The sequence below is a fragment of the Callorhinus ursinus genome, unplaced genomic scaffold (assembly GCF_003265705.2).
Source record: "Callorhinus ursinus isolate GAN/ISIS: 27379988/994484 unplaced genomic scaffold, GSC_fseal_2.0 scaffold6, whole genome shotgun sequence".
NCBI lineage: Eukaryota > Metazoa > Chordata > Mammalia > Carnivora > Otariidae > Callorhinus > Callorhinus ursinus.
Window position 1 is genome coordinate 21,672,831 of NW_027397068.1, and position 26,958 is coordinate 21,699,788.

Below are 26,958 nucleotides of genomic sequence, written 5' to 3' on the forward strand. Positions count from 1 at the left end.
GCTAATGTCTTTTTTGGTTCCAAATCTTATGAGCTGTCACTGAAATCATACTATTTTGGCAAGGTATTCAGGCTCATTTCTGCAAATTGAAGGAATTGCTACAAGGTAGAAAAGGCATTTTGTGATAGAGTACAGACCGGGGCTTACAAGCAGAAAGATGGAAACATATTAAGGGTGGATACAGACAACATTTTCAAAAAAGATCTTGTGGACTGATTACTATTAAAATAAACACTGCTGCATGAAGCTAATAAATATAGTCATATAAAAAGAGCAAGACTTAAAAGAAAAAACTAGGTTCAATTTAGTGTCTTCTTTTTTCAATACCACTCATTCTTACTCTCTTTCAATTAAATGTGTTAAGGCATTTATTCTGAAACAACTTTTTTTATGTGCTGAAGTGTTGGGGGTCATCTGCTGTGGGCACCTCTGCCACTGTTTGGCAGCTGAGTGCCTTGGCCCAGAATCCCTGCAGACTTTCTCTCTGAACTGCTGCCTCATTATGAAGGAAGCTGTCACTTCAACCCTCAGGTTCTGTTCTTTGAGACAGCCACTGATGGGACATCATAGGTTTGTCTCATTGCTCATTACATATTTATGTTGAGGGGAGTTTTCAAATTACCTTTTAGCTTCTCATTATCATTTAATATTTCCTAGTTCCTAGTTAGCTAAGTCAGGCAAGAAAGATGTAGAAAAGTATGCACGGACTCTCATCTCTTTCTTTTGCTAAAACTCCATGGATTCATCTTCCAAACGAGAGTTACAGGAATGATAAAATAACTAGCCTAACATTGTTATAGACGTTCTTTCCTCACTTTGTTTTCATTGTTTTGGCTTCTAGGTTTACCAGCTTCTGAGTGAAATATATTCCTTAGGATTAAATCAGACTATTGCTTCTGGTAAACTCCGAAATGTTTTGATTTTTTGGTATTTTATAGCCATTCTTGGAACTCTCAGCAAATTTTCACCATGGGTTTCTTTCCAATCATCTACTGAATTTTTTTTTAGTTAAGTAAGCATATTTTTTAAGTTCTTGTTCTCTGATTGTTTCTTTTTCGTTAAAGCTTATTTTTGATTTGTGGGTACAAATTCCTCTGAGGATAATAATTACACACACACACACACACATGCGCGCACACACACACACACACTTGTGATTTTACTGAAATGCCCCTGATTCTAACAGGGTCTGTGATTTTTTTTATTGTGGACCCTGTGGTGTCCTGCCCAGATACCCCTCCAGGAAAAGCTTATTACCCTAATTGTGAGGTGTCAGCAGGCAGTTTTTCAGCTGTCAGACCTTGTGATGTTCAACTTTTAAATTAAAGTGAGATTATTTTCTCTGAGATGTACTCATGGTAAATTTTGGATTTTAAAACCTTCTGAGTCAGTGTTCCTCTTTGTGATTTTATAATTTTGTTTGCAGTGAATTTCCAGAATGCTAGTACTACTGTATATTACTACCAGCTAACATTTATTAATCAATTTTGTGCTAGAAGCTGTTCAAAGGACTTTGTATGCATCAACTAATTTAACTTACATAGCCACCCTACTAGGTGGGTACTCTTCAGTATCTCCAGCTTTGTAGATGAGGATATGAAGGCTTAGATTAGGGTACCTGCTAATATGGGTCATGTGTAGTAAGGGTCATATGTAGTAAGGCGTGGAATCCATTCTTGGATGGGCTAACTCTTAAATACACATAATTAAACATTTCACATTCTGCCTCTTGATACAAGGGGACAGAATTATATTTCAAAAAAAGTTTTGGTTGTTTTTTGGGGGGCAGAGTTGTATACTATTTTGGTTTATTTGTGATTGTGATTTATTTTATTAATATGAAAAATAAGAACTGATTAAACTAGACATAGAAAATGCAGCTACAGGGCGCCCGGGTGGCTCAGGTCATGATCCTGGAGTCCCCGGATCGAGTCCCACATCGGGCTCCCTGCTCAGCGGGGAGTCTGCTTCTCCCTCTGACCCTCTTCCCTCTCGTGCTCTCTATCTCTCATTCTCTCTCTCTCAAATAAATAAATAAAATCTTTTAAAAAAAAAGAAAATGCAGCTACATAATTATAGGAATACCCAGAAAATCTGCTGTATTTAGAAGAGATAAGCACTGGAAAAACTGTGTTTTACATTTAACTTATCTGTACATGGCTGCAAAGTTGTTGTTGCTGCTGCTGCTGCTGCTGGTGTGTGTGTGTGTGTGTGTGTGTGTGTTTTAAAGACTAGAAGTAACAAATTTTCACTACTCTCATGACTGACTTTTTAAAAAAGGTGTATATATGGAATCAGTCTTGTTAAAACAAACAAAAAGAACACTATAAACAGTTTTAAGTACTTTATATTTCAAAGGCATTAGGTGCAAATCTGAAACTGATATGCATTTTTATTAAAAATGTCTCAATGCTTTGCTTCCACGATGAAGTGGATGACTAAGTTTTCAAGATTTATTTTCATCAAAGGTTCTTGCTATTTAGGGAAATTTTTTTTTAAAAAATAAAGAATGTTTTCAGTAGAAGAGATTTTGATTGCTTTGTCCCTATGTGTCCTTTTTTAAACATAATTTTGAATAGCAGATGGTTAGATTCAGACAACATAGGGTTTAGTTCGTTTCTTTGTCATTACTCATAACTTGAAATTTAGAAAACCTGAATTTAGGAAAGGAAGGGAGATAATCAGTTTATAGTAAATTTTATCTCACATTTCCCCCTCCATATGAGTGGGATTAATCATGTCTTTATAGTGTAGAGATGCACTTTATATCTATTCTAGGCATATGAAATGTTTTGGATCAGGTTGTTGGCGTGCCCTCAAACTCTTGCATACTTTCCAAGCTGCTTTGACTTCAGAGGAGCTCAATAAGCTCTAATTTTTAAAAATGGAAATGAGGCAATGGTTTAAAATATTTAAAATTTTCTTTGGCTTTGTCAGTTAGTGACATTTATTTCAAAACCACTCTCTGAAAAGAGATTTTCTTGGTGGCATAAGTAGATACCGTTACTTTCATTTAATATCACTGCAATGTATACAACATGCATTGATATCTGTTATTATCCAGTTTTTTCAGAATGCATAGAAGAGACAAAGTAAATATCATCTTTTAATGGAATCTGTAAAATCTCACCTCTTTTCTGAATCATTTTACCAATTAAGAAACAAAAGTGACACACACATTCTTTTTTAAAAAACTGAGATATAATTGACCTATATCAATGTGTAAGTTTAAGGTATACCAAGTATTGATTTGATACATTTATATATTGCAATATGATTACCACTATAGCATTAGTTCACATCTCTATCACATCATATAATTACCATTTCTTTTTTGTAGTAAGAACAATTAACAATGATTCTTTTAGCAATTTGAAGTTTATAATACAATTATTGTTAGCTATAATCACTAGGCTGTGCATTAGATCTCCAGAACTTATTTATCTACTACTTGCAAGTTTATACCCTCCAATAAGATCTCCCCAACTGCCCCCCTCTCCAAGCCCCTGGCAACCATCATTTTGTTCTATGAGTTGGGTTTCTTTAGATTCCATATATAAGTGATGTCATGCAATATTTTTCTTTCTTTGTTTCACTTATCTCACAAGTATAATGCTCTCAAAGTCTATCTCATTAGTTGGCTTCATCATTCTTTCAGATCATTGGGACAATAATGTAGGAGTCATCTTGATTCTGCTTCTTTTTTCACAACCTGTGTCCAGTCCCATATCATGTACACCAATTGAACCTTCAAAACATATCTAGATCTAACCAGGGACCATATATACCTCTGCCACCTTAGGTTGGACCACTGCAATAGCCTCCTAACTCGTATTCCTGTTTTACCATCTATTCTCCCAACCACAGTCAAAGTAATATTTTAAAATGCATACCATATCCTTATATTCCAAAACTCCAAATATTCACTGGTGATCACACTTAGTAGAGTCTGCCAGGTCATATAGGATCTTGCCCTTGCCTTCCTTTCAAACATATCTCGTTCACCTACTCCCCTCACTTATATCACTTCTGCCATGCTGGCGATCTTGTTCCTTGATCATGCCAAGTTCATTTCTGCTTCACAGACTTTACACTTGTTTCCTGGGCCTGATACATTTTTACTTTAGATTTTTGCATGGTTCACTTCTTCATTCTCCCAAGATTACTGCTCAGATATCATCTCCTCTTAGAGATCTTGAGTAACATCCATTCTGAAGCAAGAAAACTTTGCTTCATTAGTTCTAAGGACTCCTGACTTATAAATTTGAGACTAGAAATATTTGTTATGGGAAAATACATTTCACCTCTATGTTGTTAAAATGTCTGTTGTAAAAAAACTATATTCATTTAAGTTGGAAACTATGTCATAGGAATTTACTTTTACCTCCCAACCCCAGGATTATTAATTCACTATTCATATCTTCACTAACTTTATTCTATAACTGGGTTTTTCTTGAATTTTCTCATATGAAATACAAGGCTGCAGACATCCTCTACCTACTTATTCAGAGGTTGAGATAATTTCTTCCAGATATACAGTGCTTCAAGAAATCACTGACCAATTGCTTTCCGAATTAAACTGAAGAGTCATTTTTAAATATAAAGTAAAAACTAAGTATTGCCAGATATTTGAGGGAATCCAGTAGGTTGAAAGAAAAATGCAAAATAAACAAGTATGATAATTTTGCAGGTTGGATTCCCTGAGAAGCAGACTCTGGGACAAGGGTAACAGGTGTCATATTATTAAGGTGTGTCCCTGAGATTTACGCCTGTAGAAGGAAGGGGAGTAAGTGGCAAGATTAGAAGCTGAGCTTTGATGTAGGCCTAATGAGAGCCTCAGCCAGTCTTAAGGGGGCCCTCTGGAACTGGAGTGGTCCTTCATAGTTGTTCCAGGTTGGGCCACATTAAATACTCATGAGATATGGATAATCCTGGGAAGGGGCATGACCTTGTGGAATGAGGCTCTCTGTAACTGATGGGGATGACAACTGAAAAGCTGCCTGCTGACAACATTCTCACAATTAGGGTAACAGGCTTTTCCTTGATGAGAATCAGAGAAGCACACCATGGTATCAACAATGAAGACTCAAAAACTCTGTGAGAAACAAGGACATTTCTGTTAAAGAAGAAATATATATTGAAAAATCTAATTATTAACCTCAGAAGAATTTGTGCCCATAAATTAAGAATAAGCTTCAATGAAAAGGAAACAGAGAACAATAAAGAACTCAAAAATGTTTACTTAAACATGACTGAGAAATAAAATAGACTTGAGTACCAAGCTTGTTATTTGGAAGATAAAGTTGAGAACAGAGAGCTAAGAAATAGAGATTAAAAAAAAAGTGAGAGAAGCTAAAATACATGGATGAAAGTTTTAAGAGGTGCAATGTTCTTCTAATGTTAGGTCAAGAAGCAGGAAGCAAAGTCAAGAGTGGAGAGAATACTAATGAACCATTAAATAGAAAAGAAGAAGGAGAAGGAAGGGGACAGGGAGGAGAAAGAAGAAAAGGAAGAAGAGGAAGAAAGAGAGAGAAAAAAGGAAGGAAGGAAGGAAGGAAGGAAGGAAGGAAGGAAGGAAGGAAAGAAAGAAAGAAAGAAAGAAAGAAGAAAGAAAGAAAGAAAGAAAGAAAGAAAGAAAGAAAGAAAGAAAGAAAGAAAAAAAGACTAGCTACCAACCCAGATCCGAAAAAATAGTCTTTATTTTTTTAATTTTATTTTATTATGTTATGTTAATCACCATACAATACATCATTAGTTTTTGATGTAGTGTTCCATGATTCACTGTTTTTGTATAACACCCAGTGCTCCATGCAGTACGTGCCCTCCTTAATACCCATCACCGGGCTAACCCACCCCCCCACCCCCCTCCCCTCTAGAACCCTCAGTTTGTTTCTCAGAGTCCATAGTCTCTCATGGTTCATCTCTCCCTCCAATTTCCCCCCCTTCATTTTTCCCTTCCTTCTCCTAATGTCCTCCATGTTATTCCTTATGTTCCACAAATAAGTGAAACCGTATGATAATTGACTTTCTTTGCTTGACTTATTTCACTTAGCATAATCTCCTCCAGTCTCATCCATGATGATGTAAAAGCTGGGTATTCATCCTTTCTGATGGCTGAGTAATATTCCATTGTATATATGGACCACATCTTCTTTATCCATTCATCTGTTGAAGGGCATCTTGGCTCTTTCCACAGTTTGGCTATGGTGGACATGGCTGCTATGAACATTGGGGTGCATGTGGCCCTTCTTTTCACTACTTCTGTGTCTTTGTGGTAAATACCCAGGAGTGCAATTGCTGGGTCATAGGGTAGCACTATATTTAATTTTTTGAGGCACCTCCACAATGTTTTCCAAAGTGGCTGTACCAACTTGCATTCCCACCAACAGTGTAAGAGGGTTCCCCTTTCTCCACAACCTCTCCAACATTTGTTATGTCTTGCCCTGTTGATTTTTGCCATTCTCACTAGTGTAAAGTGGTATCTCAATGTGGTTTTGATTTGAATTTCCCTGATGGCTAATGATGATGAACATTTTTTCATGTGTCTGTTAGCCATTTGTATGCCTTCTTCAGAGAAGTATTTGTTCTATTTACAATAGCACCAAAAACCATAAGATACCTAACCAAAGAAGTAAAGGATCTATACTCTACGAACTACAGAACACTAGTGAAAGAAATTGAAGAAGATGCAAAAAGATGGAAAAACATTCTGTGCTCATAGATTGGAAGAACAAACATTGTTAAAATGTCTATGCTACCCAGAGCAATCTATACCTTCAGTGCCATCCCGATCAAAATTCCAATGACATTTTTCAAAGTGCTGGAACAAACAATCCTAAAATTTGTATGGAATCAGAAAAGAACCCGGATAGCCACGGAAATGTTGAAAAAGAAAAACAAAGTTGGGGGCATCACGTTGCCTGATTTCAAGCTATATTACAAAGCAGTGATCACCAAAACAGCATTGTACTGGCACAAAAACAGACATATAGACCAATGGAACAGAATAGAGAGCCCAGATATGGACCCTCAACTTTATGGTCAAATAATCTTTGACAAAACAGGAAAAAATATGGTGCTGGGAAAATTGGACAGCCACATGCCGAAGAATGAAACTTGACCATTCTCTAACACCATTCACAAAGATAAACTCAAAATGGATGAAAGACCTCAATGTGAGACAGGAATCCATCAAAATCCTAGAGAAGAACATAGGCAATAGCCTCTTTGACATCGGCCACAGCAACTTCTTTCAAGATACATCTCCAAATGCTAGTGAAAGAAAATCAAAAATGAACTTTTGGGACTTCATCAAGATAAAAAGCTTTTGCACAGCAAAGGAAACAGTCAACAAAACAAAGAGGCAACCCACAGAATGTGAGAAGATATTTGCAAATAGCACTACAGATAAAGGCCTGGTATCCAAGATCTATAAAGAACTTCTCAAACTCAACACCCAAAAAACAATCAATTCAAAAAATGGGCAGAAGAAATAGTCTTTAAATGGAAAGCGTCCACTAAATGCCAAGTGTGTTTAATAAAAAGAAAAATAAAAACTAAAAAAAGCCAAAAGCCACTCCTAGATACAATCTTGTGAAATTCAAGACTCATAGGACAGAGAAAATTCTAAAGAGGAAAAACACTAAAAAACCAGGACACTATAATGGGATGAGAATTGCTCTAGCATCAATGAATATTCAAAGATCATAGAAAAATTTCTTAAAGTTTTGAAGATTTTTTTCTTTTTCTTACTATTGAAGTATGATTGACACACAATGTTATAATAATTTCAGGTATATAATATATTGATTCAACAACTTTATACATTACTCAGTGCTTACCATGTTGAGTTTAGTCACTGTTATCATATAATGTTATTACAATATTATTGACTATATCTCTATGCTGTACTTTGTATCTCTGTGACTTATTTGTTTTATAGCTGGAAGTCTTGATCCCCTTTATTTTGCCTATCCCTCCACCCACCACTTTCTGGCAACCACTAGTTTGTTCTCTGTATTTGAGTGTCTATTTTTTTGTTTATTTTGTTTTTTAATTCTACATATAAGTGAAATTATGTGGTATTTGTCTTTCTCTGACTTAATTCACTTAGCATAATACCCTCTAGGTCCATCTATGTTGTCACAAATGGCAAGATCTCATTCTTTTTGATGGCTGAGTAAGACTTCAATGTGTGTGTGTGTATGTGTGCATGTGTGTGTATGTGTGTGTGTGTGTGTGTGTGTATAAATAAAGTACATTTTCTTTATCCATTCATCTTTGTTTTCTTTGGATAAATACCTGCTAGTGGAATTACTGGATCATATGGTATTTCTATATTTTTTTTACGAAAATTCCATACTGTCTTCCACAATGGTTGTGAAATTTGTATTCCCACCAACAGTGCACAAAGGTTCGCTTTTTTCTACATTCTAGCCAACAATCACTATTTCTTGTCCTTTTGATACTAGCCATTGTGGCTTTGATTTGCATTTCCTTAATGATTCATGATTTTGAGCATATTTTCATGCGTCTGTTGGCTATCTGTATGTCTTCTTTGGAAATACGTCTATTTGAGTCCTCTGCCCATTTTTTAATTGGATTGTTTATGTTTTTGATGTTGAGTTGTGCAAGTTCTTTATATAGTTTTGATATTAAACCCTTATTGGATATATCACTTGGAAATATCTTCTTCCATTCAGTAGGTTGTCTTTTGGTTTTGTTGATGATTTCCTTGGAAGTGAAAATCTTTTTATTTTGGTATAGTCCTAATAGTTTATTTTTGCTTTTGTTTCCCTTACCTGAGGAGACATAGCCATAAATATTTTGCTGAGGCCAATGTCCAAGAAATTACTGCCTATGTTTTCTTTTAGAAGTTTTATGGTTTCAGGTCTAACATTTAGGTCTTTACTCCTGTTTATTTGTGTGCTTGGTGTAAGAAAGCAGTCCAGTTTCATTCTTTTGCATATAGCTGTCCAGTTTTCCCAACATTATTTATTGAAAAGTTGGTATTTTTTCCATGGTATATGCTGTCTTTGTTGTAGATTAATTGACCAGATAGGTTTGGGTTTATTTCTGGGCTTTCTATCCTGTTCCATTGATATATGTGTCTGTTTTTGTGTTAGTACCATTCTGTTTTGATTACTATAGCTTTGTAATATATCTTGAAGTCGGATTGTGTTACTGCTAGCTTTGTTCTTCTTTCTCAAGATTTCTTTGGCTATTAGAGGTCTTTTGTGGTTTCATATAAATTTTAGGATTATTTGTTCTAGTTCTGTGAAAAATGTTATTGGTATTTTGATAGAGATTGCATTAAATATGTAGATTGCTTTGGATAGTATGTACATTTTAATGATATTACTTCTTCCAGTCTATGAGCATGGTATATCTTTCCATTTGCTTGGGTTGTTTTCAGTTTCTTTCATCAATGTATTACAGTTTTCAGAGTACAGGTCTTTTACCTCTTTGGCTAAATTTACTCCTAGGTATTTTATTCATTTTGGTGCAGTTAGAAATGAGATTATTTTCTCAATTTCTCTTTCTGCAATTTTGTTATTAGTGTAATAAAAAAGCAACAGATTTCTGTATATTAATTTTGTATCCTGCAACTTTACTGAATTCACTTATCAATTCTAGTAGTTTTTTTTTGGTGGAATCTTCAGGGTTATTTTTATATATATTATCATGTTATCTGCAAATAATAACAGTTTTACTTCTTACTAATTTGCATGCATTTTGTTTCTTTTTCTTTTCTGATTGCTGCAGCTAGGACTTTCAGTACTATGTCCAATAAAAGTGGTGAGTGGACATCTTGTTTTCTTCCTGATCTTAGGAGAAAAGCTTTCAGTTTTTCACCATTGAGTATAATGTTAGCTGTGGGCTTTTCATATATGACCTTTATTATACTGAGGTATATTCCCTCTAAACTTACTTTATTGAGAGTGAACAAAGTATCATGAATGGGTGTTGTATTTTGTCAAATGCTTTTTCTGCACCTATTGAGATGATTTTATGATTTTTGTGCTTTCTCTTATTAATGTGATATATCATGATGATTTATTTGCAAATATTGAACCACCCTTATATCTATGGAGTAAATCCCACTTAATTGTGCTGAATGATTTTTTTTAATGTGCTATTGAATTTGGTTTGCTAATATTTCATTGAGGATTTTTGCATCAAGACTCATCAGAGATATTGGCCTGTAGTTTTCTCTTTTTTTGTAGTATCTTTGTCTGGTTTTGATATCAGGGTAATTCTGGCCTCATAGAATGAATGTGGAAGTTTTCCTTCCTCTTGTAGCTTTTGGAATAGTTTGAGAAGAATAGTTTTTTTTTAAGATTTTATTTATTTGAGAGTGAGAAAGAGAGAGAGAGCACGAGAGTGGGGAGGGTCAGAGGGAGAAGCAGACTCCCTGCCGAGCAGGAGCCTGATGTGGGACTTGATCCCGGAACTCCAGGATCATGAACTGAGCCGAGGGCAGTCACTTAACCAACTGAGCCACCCAGGTGCCATGAGAAGAATAGGTATTAATTCTTCTTTAAATGTTTGGTAGAATTCACCTATGAAGGTGGTCCTGGACTTTTGTTTGTTGGGAATTTTTTGATAAGGATTTAATTTTATTACTAAAAATTGGTCTGCTCAGATTTTCTATTTCTTCCTGATTTGCTGTTGGAAGATTTTGTGTTTCTAAAAATTTATTTCTTCTAGGTTGTACAATTTGTTGGCATAGATTTTTCATAATATTTTCTTATAATCTGATGTATTTCTGTGGCATTGGTTGTTATTTTGCCTCCTTTATTCTGATTTTAGTTATTTAAATCTTTTTTTTTCTTGATGAGTTGAGCTAATGGTATATCAATTTTATCTTTTCAAATAACTAGCTCTTGATTTTATTGATTTATTTACTGTTTTGTAGTCTCTATTTCATTTATTTCTACTTTAATCTTTATTGTTTCCTTCCTTCTATTAGCTTCAAGCTTTGTTTGTTTTTCTTTTTCTAGCTCATCTATGTGTAAGATTATGCTGTTTGAGATTTCTCTTGTTTCTGAGGTAGGCCTGTATTGTTATGAACTTCCCTCGTAGGACTGCTTTTGCTATGTCCCAAAGATCTTTGAACCATTGTGTTTTCATTTGTTTCCATGTGTTCTTTGATTTCTTCATTGACCTATTGGTTGTATAATAGCCTGTTGTTTAGCTACCATGTAGGTTTTTTTCCAGTTTTTTTTCTTGTAATTGATTTATAGTTTCTTACCATTGCAGTCAGAAAAGTTTCAAAGACTTTAAACTCAGAATTTGATATCCAGCTAAGTTATCAATTATATATTGATATTGATACTGAAATGTAAAAATTTGGACACAATAATACTTGGAACATTTACCATCCATACATTCTATGTGTAAAATATCATTCTCAGAGAATACTTTGGTAAAATTACCAAAACAGCTAAATGAATACAAGAAAGAAGGAACAGTATACAATAAATAAAGGCAGCTGAATATCTCTAAGAAAAGTGAAGAAATCTAGAAAAAAAAATTAAAAGAGAATCCAGAAGAATTAGATGCATAGTTGTTTTTCTTTTAAGGGGAAGAGAATTATAATTATTTCACTTTAGGTTCAGTTATACTACTTACTATTATCATAAATGGGGGGGAGTTAATAGATAGTATCTCATGATGATAAACAAGAAATTGAATTTAAATTTGAATTTAAATCAGTATAGTATTTAAACTTGAAAGGGTAATGATTAGAAAAGTTGTATGTGCTAATATATGGAACAAAAAAATAATATATGGAAAAAAGGAAATAAGTGGCAGGAGTGGTAAAATATAGTACAAATATTCTTCTTTAATAAGAGGTATCAACAGACACCATTTAAATTGATAAACTATGAAAAATAAGTTTAATTATATTATTTAGAATTGTAATAGCAGTCCCAAAAGACCAAAAACCAGACAACATAAAGTGGTTGTCTTTGGGACCTAGAAGTCAGGGGGCAGGGTAAGGGAGATGTTACTTATATTATACTCTTCTGTATGGTTATTATTTTTTTATAATATGTAGAAAGTTATTTACATTATATATAAGCTAGTCTAAAAAACATATGAACAGTGAATTAATTAAATTAATTGTAATATTTTTATATTAGAATAGAATTCAACAATTGGTTTAAAAAATGTGTAATGACAGTAACAAAACAACTCAAGTCTAAAGCCCATTTAGAATATTCTATTTTATTGTGTAAAATAGTCTATTTATTGGATTTAATGTAAAAACATAGGAACTGATCAAAGTAGCCTTTTGAAAATACTTACATTTATTATAGAATTTTTTAACACAACAAAGATTATTCAATATAAAATAATCTAATTTATATAAATTAAATGTCCCTTCCCTACACTTTTTTGGTGGGGCAAGGGGGGATAAGGCTGCAGTTCCTGTCTTATGTCAGTTTCCCTGGGAATCAGACCTGGGGACAGAGATTTGTATGCAGGTGATGTATTGAAAACTGTGCTTTTGGGAATAATGCCTCTAAGAGAGAGAGGGAGGATGGATTGGTAGGGGGAGAAGTTAAACTGCCATGTAGATGCAATACTCAGTTGACCCCATGGGGAATCTCTGGGGAATGGCATGGATCTTCAGAGTTGTCCTGACTCGAGGTAAGGGTACTGGGAGTTTGTATCCCCATACTGACCAGTCACTGGGTATACGTTGCCCACAAGGAAGGCATAAACTTGGGTGAAGCAACTCTCTCTGGTTGAGGGCAATGCCTGTAGCAGGAGTCAGCTGTGAGCTATTGCTGTGAACACTCCTGGAACTGGGAAAATAAGTGCCTTGGTCCTTAATGGGGAATCTGGATGGGATACCAAAGCATCCTCTGGAGTACATCAACCTTTATGTGGTGTCTGTTTGTAGCCCCTCAGTCCACTTGTAGTGTTTGCCCCAGGTAGCTGACTAGATTATCACTGTGGATAAGATCCTGTACTGGGATCTCTTGTCAGCATAAGCTCCGGAGCCTGTGTCTAGAGACTCAGTCTTCCAGGCTGAGGAGAGTGGAAGAGCAACTGGCAGTCCTGTGGAGGTAGCAAGTGTCATGAGTGGTGAAAACTGAAGATTTTATGCCTAAGAAACCCTAAAATCTTGGTCTAGATATGAATAGTGAACATTAGACTCTGCTATAAACTTCCATCTGACTTTAGATATTATAAATATGTAAATTAGGTATTCTTCACTAGTCATAGTGAGTTCTTATGTTGCTGATAAAGTGCTGATAAGGTGCTATGGCCAGAAATTAGTTTCAATCCATATGTATAAATACTCCACAGTAGGTAAATCTTATGAAACTATGGGTATACTTAATTATAAGGAAAGACATTTTTCTCTCCCAAATTATCTGTCAAATAGACACAATTAATTTGTATTTGAGATCTTTTAAAATCTCTCCTATTACAAGATATTTCTCTCCCCTATTCTGTTTAAAACAAATACTGTTTGGGGGAAGACAGTAGCTTGAAACAATTTCAATCAATGTCATTTGTGTTTTTTGTCAGTATCACCTGATGTAATCAATAAAAAGATTTCACATAAATTTAGTGAGATTTGATTATTTATCCTGTGCATATTCCTTCACAAACAGAAGTGTTAGGAACTGTTTGTAAACATTTTTTTAAATAGCAATTTTACAATGTAGTAAGTGATTATGTTACAGAAAATGAAGTAAATACCTACTTTTAAATTTCAGGGTACATCAAAAGAACCTGGAGGGCTTGTTAAAATACAGATTACTTGGCCCCAACCTTAAGATCTCAGATTCATAGGTCAGATATGAGACCCGACATTTTTCATTTTTAACAAGTTTCCAAGTGATACTGATGTTCCTGGCCCAGATTAACACTTTGGTAATCACTGATATATTGGATAAATGCAAATAACCATCATAGTAAAAATCATTGTTCCAGTATTTTGTGAATGGGCTCTTAAGGCTTTGACTAAGTTTGCAGTAATGGTATCGCAAACAGCTAGATGGAGTCGAAGATGAAGGGCTTTGGAAAATTACATTAGAAGACTCCAAAACTGGTTCTAGTGATCACAAAGATACTGATATCCAACATATATGTGAAGAGTTTTAACAAATTTTTTCATGAAATTGGAGAGTGGATAATGACATTTTAAATAACTGCTTAAAGTGTGTATCATTCCAAAACTAATTCAATATTATAAATAGACATTGAATATTTTATCTACATCTCTAAGTGTTTGAATGTAAAGCTGGCCAAATTCATTTGTATTTTATACAAAAATATTGGTTCTTCTCATAAGGCAAATGAAGATTTGCCTTATATTTGGGCCAAACTCCTATTTGACCATGTGCATGTACACATTGTATTGTGGAGTTAAGTAAATAGAAAACAGTGGGGATAGTTTCATGCATCTTGTAATAATAAGCCACATATCTTTATCTGTATGTCTTAGTGCAAAGAAATATGCTAGTTTAAAACATGGATAAAATTCTGGAAAAGTGTACCCAAATTTTAGGGCAGGGCAGACACAGGTGAAGGACTTTCTACATGATTTCATACTTTCTATATCTCTTAATGGAATATTCTGTGATAGGTTATATTACTTTTATAATTTAAAGAAAGCAATTTTGATGTAGCAATCAAGGAGGGGGGTGGGAGGATGGGTTAGCCTGGTGATGGGTATTAAGGAGGGCACGAATTGCATGGAGCATTGGGTGTTATACGCAAACAATCATGGAACACTACATAAAAACTAATGATGTATGGTGATTAACATAACAATAAAATTTTTAAAAAAGATTTATTTAAATAGAGGTAAATGAAACATATTTCTAAAGCTAAAAGCATTAAAATTATAGATTCTTCTCAGCATTGAGATGTAGGAGGGCAGGAAGAGAAATGAGGAGGTGGGAGACTTCACTTCAAGAGTAGGAACCATATTTTCAGCAAAGCTGAAAAACATACCTTAGTGGCATCTGAATAGAGCATGTGACTTGCCTGGGAGTGAAGGGAGTTCAGGAGAATTCATTGTTGGGGGAAAGGAAAACCCAAAGTTTCAAACCTTGAATGAAGACCTGAATCTGTAACACAAGACAGATTAGAAATCAAGGAAGGTGTTCTTAATTACGTGGTCAGGAACTCCCTGAGATTGCATGCATTATTTTATGTGAATATACTTATGGAAATTTGGGGCAGGGCTTTAACAAATGTTAAAGGGGTCGATGATGCAATAAAAGTTAGGAATCTCTTTATTAATTTGGCTTAAGACTCTGTCTAGAAATATCAGTGTCCTCCTTTGTAATTTCCCCCTAAGAGAATATGTACTATAATAAATTATGAACATGTTCTTTTGATCATTTTCTATATTTTTGATTATGTTTAATTTTGACCAATTTCAGAAGTAATTTTTGTTTTGATTTGATTCCTGAAGCTCTTGTTGGTCTGGGTTTTATGATAAAATTATCTTCTATCCCTTATTTTTAGTTCTTATTCTTTTATTTTATGTTACTGATTTTTTTAAATATAATTTATCTCTTTAGGCTCCTTCAAATTATTTCAGGAAGAGTTAGGGTACATATAACAAAATAATGATAAGTATTATTTCTAGTAGCCATGGGTGAGAATCAGATCATAAACATTTTGAACTTAACTTTACATTACAGCTTTGCTACTTTATAGCTTTGCTACTGAATTCAGAATAAGATGGAGACCTTCTTCATGTATAGTGTCATACCATATTTCAGCAATTCTAAGATTTCCATTTTTTAATATAATGTCTTTGAAATGAAGACATGGCATACATTTGATGATTTATCATAGTTTAATGTCAATTATTGGTTTTTTAAATGGCATATAAAATAATGATATCATATGCTTGATAGTGCCTCACATTCAGTGAAATACAGTATGATAGAAGCTACCATTCAAAGTAGTGCAAAATTAGTAGCAATGTGTTGTTGTATGTGTAGGGATATTTAAATCTTCACTCCTTTGCCAGATTGTCTTGTATTATTTAACTTCTTTAGACCTTAATTTCTTAAAAATTAGTCAGTTTGGAGGGATGGGGTGGCTAGGTGATAGACATTGAGGAGGGTATGTGCTATGGTAAATGCTGTGAATTGCGCAAGACTAATGAATCACAGACCTGTACCTCTGAAAAAAATAATACATATATATTAAAAAAAAAGATAGTAGGAAGGGAAAAATGAAGGGGGGTGAATTGGAGGGGGAGACGAACCATGAGAGACTATGGACTCTGAGAACAAACTGAGGGTTCTAGAGGGGAGGGGGGTGGGGGGATGGGTTAGCCTGGTGATGGGTATTAAAGAGGGCACGTTCTGCATGGAGCACTGGGTGTTATACGTAAACAATGAATCATGGAACACTACATCAAAAACTAATGATGTAATGTATGGTGATTAACATAACATAATAAAATTAAATTAAAAAATAAAAAATAAAATGCTCATTGCTTCACAAAAAAATTAAGCAGTTTGACAACTTTATTTCTAATGTTCCTTAGAGTACTAATATTCTATCATTTTATTTTTATTTTTATTAAATATTTATTTATTTATTTGAGAGAGAGTGTGTGCATGAGCACAGGGAGGGGCAGAAGGAGAGAGAGAGAGAGAGGAAGCAGACTCCCCCCCTGAGTGGGGAGCCCAGTGTGGGGCTTTGATCTCAGGACCCTGAGATGGTGACCTGAGCCAAAACCAAAGTTGGATGCTTAAATGACTGAGCCACACAGGCGCCCCAATATGCTATCATTTTAGTGGATGAGGATGATGATGATGATGATGACAACACTATGGCAAGAAAAGATACATCAGGGAGTTGATAAACAGAAAACTAACTCGTCACTCAGTCTTCACTGTATTTCAGAAATGATAGAAGATAGCTTAATTTTGAAGATTTATTGACATGTATATTCATGCTACCAAAGAGGAATGACTTCAATGTACACAATGACTCATGGATGATATCCAAAAAAAAGTGTGGTCACCTAAGTTTAATAGAAATAAATTGTCACTGCATAATAACTTACATCCTGAAAAAAAAATAATTTACATCCCGATGAAGTAAAGTGCATGCATAAGATCAATTACATATTGAATATTATAAAAGACTAGTTTAAATTTCAGACCTCTGCTTTCAATTCCCATGGGTTAATATAAATTTGGTTGAATTCTTGATTACTCTTTGGAATTATATCTGGATTTGGGATGTGAAAACAATAACTCTAACATTCCCAAGAAAACTGTTGAAATATAATGTGTGTGTGTGTGTGTGTGTGTGTGTGTGTGTGTGTGTGTGTGTAGAGAGAGAGAGAGAATTGGGGCTTTTTTTCATTGTCTACCACTTGTCGTCAATCTTTTGCAAGAAGTAAGTGAAAATAGAAGCTGTCATCCAGACCTCAGGGTTTGCTTCAGAGCCTTCAGGCAGCACATTTCTGTTCACTTTTCTTAAGCATTGAGTTTCATTCTGTCCTTTCTTGATAACCAGAACTTGACTTTATCTGCACCTGTCACTCTAGCCAGTACACAGATTTGCTTATTACACTTGTCTTCCATATCATTTAAAAGACTTAGCTATGGTTATGGATTGTTTTCAAAAATGCTTCCTTCAGGTCATAGCTGTATATATCTCCTCATGCATAAAAATATGTAGGCATGAAGACTCTATGGCAACGGAAAGAGTTCCCATAAAATAGTGAGGATGCATTTAGTGTTAATGTGCCAATTCAAGGTAATAGAAGTTAAGCTAAAATTTCAAGACTATCTTTAGTGCCCTTGTACCTAGGAATTGAGAACAGTCTGTTAAGTAATGCATGTGCAGCAATAATTTGTACAGAGAGATTATGAAAAATGTGCCCTCTGAGTTTTTTGTCCTAATGATAAATGTGATCCAATCAAAACATTAAAATGACTTAACTGCAGCTGAATGTCATTTGTTGCTTGCCATAGTATTTTAAGAAAAAAATAGTCATTATGAACTCTTGAAAAGGTCTCAATTGCTTTATAACCTATGACAGCTCTGGGTGACTGGTAACAGCCATTTGGCTTTTGTGGAAATTATGAACTATGAAGTCTAAATGTCATGTCTGCATGAGGGTATAAAAGTGTTTCTTCCTTTAAAAAAATTATATTCTTATAATTATCTAGAAAAATCCAAAGAAGTCAGAGCTTGAAACAGCCTAATGACTTATTTCAGCTAGTGTAGTCTCCTGTGCTATGACCTAATTTAGGACATTTTAGATCAGTTATCATAGACTAAATATATTAAAGTGGTCTTGGATCTGTTATTTTCTGGGTCAAAATAGCTTTTACTGAGGAGAAAAGACCTCAAGTTACAGATTTGTCACTTGCAATTAAAATATATACTATGTATACATTTAGAAGGAGGACATTAGGTCTTTAGCGACTCTCAGTGAGGTCAAGGCCAGAGGATAAATGTGATACTTAACTCAGATAAAGAGAGAAGACACCACAGCAGTTTTTCAAATATAGTTGGGTCAAAAGAGAGTAGCTAACACTGTCAGGGCATATATGGCTCTAGAACCTTGAAATATTATATGTTCTAAAGTAAGCTCTTTTCTTAGATCTTGCACAATACTATTAATTTTGTCAAGCAAATAAAATTTTAGTCATTACATTTAGGGCTTTTGTTTTTGCAAATCTTGCTCCAGTTTGAAAATAAGTCCAAATAAAAAGGACATCAGAGGTGTGTGTGTCAGAGTTCAAGAGACCACGTGTGTTCCATGTATGCTATCAGAAAAAAAAAATCATTGCTGTCATAAACTTAAAATGGACTCTTTAAGTTGTGAAATATAAGTCGTGTTCTAATATACAAGTTGGTAAAAACACATTTCTCTATCAAGATAGAAAATAAGAGCAAAGAAACACGTCCTTTGGCATCCCTCCATTGAAGCCGTGTTGCAGTCATGACAGTTGAATGGGGCAGATGTTGGCCTTGCTCATTTGCTCCTGTAGACTCTCACCATTCGTTCTGCATTCCTCAGTGCACACATTTCTTACTTGGTAAGGACTACTGTGGCCTATGTCTTTGAAAGTATTATTTCAGTTATTTGAACCTGAAGTCATAATAATGCCTACAACATTATTTGGGGTATTGTGAGTATTCAGATGTTTGTTGACTCAGTGTATTGAATTGTGTGTCCGTTGACTCAATTATCTTTTTTCCAGGGGCCCTGCCTGCCTCTCCTAAAGTCTTAGACCATTGATTCCCTCTTTACCTCCTCTACTCTGCCATCACTACACTTCTCCTCTCCTCCTTTGGAATTTTCTGGAGAGGTAGTACACCAAGTCATCAGTGTCCTGGGGTTGGCCATCATTGATTTAGGCCTCCGGATAATCACAGCCATATGCCACCCTGCCCTGTGTTTGACTTAACATAGGGCTCTACTGTTTGTTTGTTTGTCTGTTTGTTTTTCATTACATGTAATTGTGCAAAATTTTGTCTTAATAATAAATTTTTTGTCTATTTTCAAGAAAAATTTATTGTTTTGATTATGGAGGCATAAGCAAATATTAGCTGAGTTTAGTTTGTTTTCCTGGATCAAATGTTAGGTTTACTAAATTCAACCATAATTATAGAAACTTACTTTTTACCATAAAATTAAGATCAAGGACAGATTTTAAAACTATTTAAATATTTAACTTAAAATTTTTAGTTTTATTATGTATATTATCTAAAGTAGTGTTAGCAAAAAATAAGACTTCCATGCATGTATGTTTCACTGTTATTTTAATAAGGTTACTTATTTTTACATGTTTTGTCAGAATAAAAAAACAAATACAATTTCCATAAAGCCGAGTCTAAACATAAAATTCATTATGATAGTATCATAACTTTCTCTGGACTAATGAATGGGAGATGCTAGAATCTTAGAGTTATTTTTTGCTAGTTTATTTAGAAAAAATTATTGGATACATCGTTAAAATTCAACATATGTGACAATTCATTTAAAAATATAGAGTATGTGCAAGGTAGAATATAAGGGCCCCAGAATATAAGACGTGTTATAAAGTGGTCTACATGCTAGAAAAACATCTGCGAAGAAAACAAGGATGGAAAGGGAAGAGAAGAGGAATCACATACTTTCTCCCCCATCCCAACTTTCGTCACTTTACCAATAGGCAGAGTGCATCATAAGAAAGAAAGCTGTGGAATATGAACTCCACAGACGCTGCTTATATTTCTATAAATTAAAGATTCATTTGTTTAATGAATAAAATATCTCTGGGAAATTACCACCGGGAGATTTACTTTTTCCAGTGTATATACCAAAGGCTCCTGCTTCAAACTTTGCAGAACTCAGATAAAATATGATTCGAATTTTAAGCTAAATGAAGCAATTGGGGAGAAATTCTTGATGTTAACACTGTCAAGAATCGCCCTGAATTTTGGCCTTTAGCTCTTACTTGCATACTTAATGTTATCAACTCAACAGATAGAATTTATATGACATCCCAAGTTTTCATGTATTCCTTTTCATAAAATGGAAGCTCTTTTAATCCCCCTAAATTACAGACTATTAATTTACTGGACATTCTGTACACAATGTGTACCACTCTTTGGCTTATAAATTACATGCCTGAATTTATAGGCCAATATTCCATACAAGATACATAGAGGTGGTGGTGGTGGTGAGTTGTAATGCCTATAATATTTCATTTCTGTGATGAAGTATCTATGATTCCTGCCCTCAGGGTTTACAGACTAGCAGGGAGATTATGAATTAAATATATCATTAGATGGCTATTTAATTACAACAATGATATAAACAGTATGAACCCATTAACTAGTTATTTCATCTAAACTGTGTAGTTACTTGCCCTGCTTACTTCAGAGAGATGAGATAGATTTATACCAAGATTCATGTATACTTGCAAAGGGTTTCATTATTTTATTTACTGCTTCTAATATGACTGCACTCATAGTACATTTCAGGAAGTATTAACCTACTGCTGCTTAACATCTATCAAAGCTTTTGTTGGGAGAAACCATATTTAAGAAGGATTGACTTAAAAGATATGTTATTCATCCTTCTTCAGATGCTCTGACCCTGGATGAAATGAGTAAAATAGGTTGCTGCCTGTGTGGACTGCATTTTATTGCTCATCTTCCCTTGTGGCGTTTGTATTGACTCATATTTTGGCACAATGCCATTAACTTATGTTAAAGAATGTTGCAGCGAACAGGCTGAGGAAATGCACTATGGTGCATACTGTAAGCATGTTGTCCATTACATTTACACCTTGTTCTCCAAGAGAACCTAGGGAGAATTTCTTTCAGGGGTTAACACACAAGTATGTGTGCTTCTTCCTAGCAACTAGTTTGTCTTTATCTCATTGTCTATGTGAATTCAATAACTGCTACTCCTGTCTTCTCATTTGATGCTAGAAAAATTTTGTGGCTTATGTCCAGCCAGTATATAGTATTTGAAGGCATACATAAGAAACAAAACAAACAAACCTCTCTTCTAGCTTTGTTTTCCCCTTACTTCATTTCTCCCTTATGAAATTTACCATATCTTGCTCTATGATATGTATCTTAGTAAGCCATCTTAAACTATTTCTGTAACAAAGAGGGATGTTAAAAATAAGTCTGATGAATAACTAAGCAATTGGCTTAGGAACATTTATTATAAAACAATTCTATTCTACACTAATCCATGATGTCTACTTTATCACATATGTGATTTACATATACTCAGCTCTGTTTGGGGGCAGTTCATTTTGTTTTGCTCCTTCACAGTACCACCTTGACTCAGAAATTCCACTGCTTGAAATTCATCCTAGGAAAATAAGGATAAGCATAATGATTTAACTACAAAATATTCATTGGGTTATTTTTTATAATAGTAAAAATTGGGAAACAGTCTAAATATCTAGATGTAGAGGTTATATTGAACAAACTGAAGAGTAGTGATTTAATGAAATACTTGTATAGCAAGGTAACATTATAGTTTGTTTATTGACATGTTTAAATTTAGTAAGTAGAATAAAGTAACTGGTATGTACTTATGATTATATTTATGTAAATATGTATTTAACTGAGATACTTTGCTTAATTATTTAAGAAGTAAATAATGGCTTTTCAATAGTACTTTTCAATAGTACACAGCAGTAGAGCCCCTTCCTACAAAAACTAGTAAAATGTTTTTCTCTCCTTGGGTTCATTCTTCAGTGATATCTCCACAGATACTTAAGGCTGTTTTCTCATGTCCAAAGGACTCATCCTGGTTTTCCTAGCCATTTTGTAAGAGCCAAAATTGAGAAGCTCTCCCTTGAGGGCAGAACTATCTGTTACCTCTGAATGCTGGTTGCTCCATAATATGTCACCATACCCCTAGGTTTTCAAGGCAGGAAGATGTTGTCCCCATATTTTGTCAGCATGAAAAGATAAGTTTTGGGCTGAAGCTCCTGCTCTGTTGACACCCCCCTCACTCTGTCAGTGAACATTCCTGCCTAGCCCAGAGCACTTCAAGGTATGAGGGAGGAAAATCCCTTGTTCAGTGTTTTGTTTTGTTTTGTTTTCTCACCAGAAACACTCAACAGTAAGATTGGCTGTACTCCTACATGTATGTTCCTTTAATTGCTACTCATCACCCTGTTTCCAAGGCAAGTCTATAGAAGCTGGGTCCAGTGTTTTCCAAGTTGTCACAAATTAACCCTAGAATAAACTCAGTGCTTAGCCCCACTCTCAGTTCCTCTCAGTATAAATCATTTTTCTTTCAATGGAAAACATCACTTTCTTATATACCCACATACTAAAAAAAGATTTGGATGGTATGTGTCATAATGACATTGCATGATCTCAATCTTAATTTTGCTTATCTAATTTTATTTTCCTACACATTCATCAATTACTAAAGAAAATCTCTACATCTGAGCCCATCCACTTCTTTTTATTTTCATTTTTTTATTTTATGTTATGTTAATCACCATACATTATGTCATTAGTTTTTGATGTAGTGTTCCAAGATTCATTATTCGCATATAACACCCAATGTTCCATTCAGTACGTGCCCTCTTTAATACCCATCACCAGGCTAACCCATTCCCTCCACCTTCCTCCCCTCTAGAAACCTCAGTTTGTTTCTCAGAGTCCATTGTCTCTCATGGTTCATCTCCCCCTCCGATTACCCCCCCTTCATTTTTCCCTTCCTACTATATTCTTTTTTTTTTTAACATATAATGTATTATTTGTTTCAGAGGTACAGGTCTGTGATTCATTAGTCTTACACAATTCACAGTGCTCACCATAGTACATACCTTCCCCAATGTCTTTCACCCAGCCACCCCATCCCTCCCACCCCCCACCACTCCAGCAACCCTCAGGTTTTTTCCTGAGATTAAAAATTCCTCATATCAGTGAGATCATATGATACATGTCTTTCTCTGATTGACTTATTTTGCTCAGCATAATACCCTCTAGTTACATCCACATCACTGCAAATGGCAAGATTTCATTCCTTTTGATGGCTGCATAATATTCCATTGTATATATATATATATACACCACATCTTCTTTATCCATTCATCTGTTGATGGACATCTTGGCTCTTTCCATAGTTTGGCTATTGTGGACATTGCTGCTATAAACATCGGGGTGCACGTACCCCTTCGGATCCCTACATTTGTACCTTTGGGGTAAATATCCAGTAGTGCCATTGCTGGGTCGTATGGTAGCTCTATTTTCAACTTTTTGAGGAACCTCCATACTGTTTTCCAGAGTGGCTGCACCAGCTTGCATTCCTACCAACAGTGTAGGAGGGTTCCCCTTTCTCCACATCCCCACCAACATCTGTCATTTCCTGATTTGTTAATTTTAGCCATTCTGACTGGTGTGAGGTGGTATCTCACTGTGGTTTTGATCTGGATTTCCCTGATCCCACGGGATGTTGAGCACTTTTTCATGTGTCTGTTGGCCATTTGGATATCTTCTTTGGAAAAATGTCTGTTCATGTCTTCTGTGCATTTCTTGATTGGATCATTTGTTCTTTGGGTGTTGAGTTTCATAAGTTCTTTATAGATTTTAGATACTGCTCCTTTATGTGATATGTCATTTGCAAATATCTTCTCCCATTCTGTCGGTTGTCTTTTGGTTTTGTTGACTGTTTCTTTTGCTGTGCAAAAGCTCATTTTAGACCAAAGACACCCCCAGATTGAAAGTGAGGGGGTGGAAAACCATTTACCATGCTAATGGACACCAAATGAAAGCTGGGGTGGCAATCCTTATATCAGACAAATTAGATTTTAAACCAAAGACTGTAATAAGATGAGGAAGGACACTATATCCTATTTAAAGGGTCTATCCAACAAGAAGATCTAACAGTTGTAAATATCTATGCCCCTAACATGGGAGCGGCCAATTATATAAGCTATTTAACAACAAAAGCAAAGAAACACATCAACAACAATACAATAATAGTGGGGGACTTTAACAACCCCCTCACTGAAATGGACAGATCATCCAAGCAAAAGATCAACAAGGAAATAAAGACTTTAAATGACACACTGGACCAAATGGACTTCACAGATATATTCAGAACATTCCATCCCAAAGCAACAGAATACACATTCTTCTCTAGTACCCATGGAACATTTTCCAGAATAGATCACATCCTAGGTCACAAATCAGGTCTCAACCAGTACCAAAAGATTGGGATCATTCCCTGCATATTTTCAGACCACAATGCTTTGAAACTAGAACTCAATCACAAGAGGAAAGTCGGAAAGAACTCAAATACATGGAGGCTAAAGAACATCCTACTAAAGAATGAATGGGTCAACCAGGCAATTAAAGAAGAATTTAAAAAATTTATGGAAACAGATGAAAATGAAAACACAACTGTTCAAAATCTTTGGGATACAGCAAAGGCAGTCCTGAGAGGAAAGTATATAGCAATACAAGCCTTTCTCAAGAAACAAGAAAGGTCTCAAACACACAACCTAACCCTACACCTAAAGGAGCTAGAGAAAAAACAGCAAAGAAAGCCTAAACCCAGCAGGAGAAGAGAAATAATAAAGATCAGAGCAGAATCAATGAACTAGAAACCAAAAGAACAGTAGAACTGATCAACGAAACTAGGAGCTGGTTCTTTGAAAGAATTAATAAGATTGATAAACCCCTGGCCCAACTTATCAAAAAGAAAAGAGAAATGGCCCAAATAAATAAAATCATGAATGAAAGAGGAGAGGTCACAACCAACACCAAAGAAATACAAACAATTATAAGAACATATTATGAGCAACTATATGCCAGCAGATTAGATAATCTGGAAGAAATGGGTGCATTCCTAGAGATGTATCAACTATCAAAACTGAACCAGGAAGAAATAGAAAACCTGAAAGACCTATAACCACTAAGGAAATTGAGGCAGTCATCAAAACTCTCCCAACAAACAAGAGCCCAGGGCCAGATGGCTTCCCAGGGGAATTCTCCCAAACATTTAAAGAAGAATTAATACCTATTCTTCTGAAACTGTTCCAAAAACTAGAAATGGAAGGAAAACTTCCAAACTCATTTTATGAGGCCACCATTACCTTGATCCCAAAACCAGACAAAGACCCCATCAAAAAGGAGAATTACAGACCATTATCCCTGATGAACATGAATGCAAAAATTCTCACCAAAATACTAGCCAATAGGATCCAACAGTACATTAAAAGGATTATTCACCACGACCAAGTGGGATTTATCCCTGGGCTGCAAGGTTGGTTCAACATCTGCAAGATCAATCAATGTGATACAATACATTAATAAAAGAAAGAACAAGAACCATATGACCCTCTCAATAGATGCAGAAAAAGCATCTGAGAAAGTACAGCATCCTTTCTTGATCAAAACTCTTCAGAGTATAGGGATAGAAGGTACATATCTCAATATCATAAAAGCCATCTATGAAAAACCCACAGTGAATACCATTCTTAATGGGGAAAAACTGAGGTTTTCCCCCTAAGGTCAGGAACATGGCAGGGATGTCCACTATCACCACTGCTATTCAACGTAGTACTAAAAGTCTTAGCCACAGCAATCAGATAACAAAAAGAAATAAAAGGCATCCAAATCAGCAAAAAAGAAGTCAAACTCTCACTCTTTGCAGATGATACGATACTGTATGTGGAAAATCCAAAAGACTCCACACCAAAACTGCTAGAACTCATACAGGAATTCAGTAAAGTGGCAGGATATAAAATCAATGCACAGAAATCAGTGGCATTCCTATACACCAACAACAAAACAGAAGAAAGAAATTAAGGCGTCGATCCCATTTACAATTGCACTCAAAACCATAAGATACCTAGGAATAAATCTAACCAATGAGCCCATTTGCTTCTTAAAATTAAAAAAAAAATCTCTTTATTACGGAAACTTTCAAATATATCAAAAGTAGAAAACATAGTACTGTATTGTGAACCCCAACGTGCCCATCACCTGGAGGCAACAAGCATCATTTATTGTCATTTTTCATTTGTCACTATTACTAACAACATTTTATTTTGCTGAGATATTTCTTAAAGCAAATCCAATATATCATGTTATTTTACCTATAAGTACTTTCATATTCCTCTCTAATTGCAAAGACACTTTTAACATACTTGTTGTGCCATTATCACACCTATTCTAATTAATATATTTTCTTAATGTCATCTGATATCCAGTATATATTCGAATTTTCCTATTTCTCAAAGATGTATTTTACAGCTGGTGTGTTCAAATCAAGAATCAGTTGTGTTTCACATATAGAGTTTGTATTTTATGTCTCTTCAGTTCCTTTTATGCTGTAAGTCATTTTTAAAATTTGTCACTATTTGTTATAAAACTAGATCATTTGTCCTTTAGAATGCCCAACATTTTGGAATTTGGTTGGTTGCTTCTTTCTTGTCTTATTTAGCTTTTTTTAAA